Source organism: Cynara cardunculus, assembly GCF_001531365.2.
Source record: "Cynara cardunculus var. scolymus isolate 2C chromosome LG 10, CcrdV1, whole genome shotgun sequence".
NCBI lineage: Eukaryota > Viridiplantae > Streptophyta > Magnoliopsida > Asterales > Asteraceae > Cynara > Cynara cardunculus.
Window position 1 is genome coordinate 27,678,535 of NC_037537.1, and position 2,359 is coordinate 27,680,893.

The following is a 2,359-nucleotide window of genomic DNA, read 5'->3' on the forward strand; positions in this document are numbered from 1 at the left end:
TGATTATTTTTTTCTTCTTTTTTTACAATTTAAAAACTAAAACTATAATATGTTTATTAATTTTAATATAAAATTAAGAAAATAATGAAAATGACTAAAATAACCCTCATTCAACCAGACTTAACAAAAAGGTTAGCGACCGTTAGACAAATTAATCAAGACTGTTAGGAATTGTCGGTAGGAACCAAATATGAGTTCATAGAGTCTAAGAACTATATCGATTGATAATTCTTAACGTCAAGATCAAAAGTAAACTTTACTTTTGGTTATAAATTTTTAAACTGCTACTGCATTAAAATATAATTAAATAATTATCTCACACGTTTAATTTGTTTTTTAGTTCAACTTTTAAAACGTTTTGTAAATAGTATCAAATCTACTATTTTATGTCCGTGATGTTACATCAAAAAATAATGTTTTTTTTAATTTTTTTCTTTGTGAAATTATTTAAGTTTCATAATTATATTAAAAAGGTACTATTTACTTGTCACATTGATTATGACATAATAATTAATAATTAGACACGTGTTTATTCATAATATACTTAAAAATGTTGTTTTTTTAAGAATACATATTGTCATGTAATTGTTAGGGTGAGATGTAGATACAATCGATATATGTATTTTTTGTAATTAATGTTGATTTTTAATTTTAAGATGTTTTTTGCAAATTGCATCAGAGTTTTGGTCCCTAAAAAATGTAATCCGTTGGACTTACGCAACTTTTAAAGATACTGATTTGGATTTATCTATTTTCTGGTCTAACCCTCGAGTGAAAGATTGTAAGATGTTGGTTAGAAATGTGACGGTAAATACTTTTTTTAAGTCTCGTGTTATGAAAATAAAATATTTCTTAAGTTAATTTATTACTTATATTTGTGATGTTAAGATATCGTGTTTTTTAATGTTTATTTCTCTTGAAATTGTTAAAGTTTGAGGATTATATTTAAGAAAAATTTCAAAAAAAAACACGACATTTTTTTTCTTCATTTTGAATGGTTTAGTCCATAAACTATTTTTTTATTAAAAAAACCCATTAAACTTTCTCATTTTACATGATTAAGTTTTTGAACAACTTTTTTGAATGAAAAAATAATCAAGACCCTGAATTTTTTGAAAAAAATAAATAAACCATCAGACTTTTACTAGTCGGTTAATGTAACATTTTTTGAGTTAAAATGATGCATGTAACCAATTTTTAAAAATACGATGATTTATTTATTTCAGAAATATTCATGGATTTAATCAATCAAATTGAAAAATTCCAGTGGTTTTCTCATTTAAAAAAGGAAGGTTTAATAATTTTTTAATCCAAAATAATAACTTAATCATTTAAAATAAAAAAATTAAATGGTTTTTTCTTTTAAAAAGACAATTTAAAGACAAAACCATTAACAATGGAAAAGTTTGTTAGATTTTCTTAAATGTATTTAAAAAGATTTTGTTGTTAACCACAAGGTGGTGTATGATTGGTTTGAGTTTGGCTCCAAATATCAAAAGTATCAGGAGGTTCTAAGTTCAAATCCAAGGAGGAATAAAAATCCCTTTGTAACCATGGAAGTTTAAATGCGGTGACTCCGAGCTATCTGCAAAGCAGGTGGTCGTTCTCTAAGATTAGTCGGCTCATATAGTTAGTTAGATATCCAGGTTAATAAAAAAAATTCTATTGTTATGTTGGATAGATCATCACACATAAAAAAATAACAATTAGACACGTGTGTTTGTTCATATTACTTTAAGCATTTTGTTTTTTTGTAATGGATGATTGAGTAAATCAATTAATGCCTAGTACAATATGGAAAAGGCCAAGGTATCATGTTGGGTGGCCACTATATGTACAGGATGCTTAAAAATCCGACTGATTCGATCAATCTAACCGAAATAATTTATTATAAAGTAATTCGATATCTACTCGAGTTATAAAAATTTTAAACCGTAGATATTAGGGCATCTCCAATGGATGACATTCTACCAGAGTGTCATGGACTGCCACAGCAGCATTCCACTCACCATACAACTCTATCATTTTATACCCACACTCCATAACACTCCAATGAGTTTAATGGATTTCCACACCATATATATATATATATATATATATATATATATATTATCTATAAATATAATTTTATCTGAACTACGTGATTCATCGGTGCATCACTCACTTCGACATGATTTAACGGAGCATATTTGGRAACATTATTCACAAGCATGAAATTAAATCTAAATGTAGTTTATGTAATGTATTTTAAAATTAATATAATATCTTATTAATGTAATGTATTTTGAAATTAATGTAATGTTTTATTAATTATGTTGTTTTTATAAATTAAGAAAAATAAAAATAAAAATTAATTTAT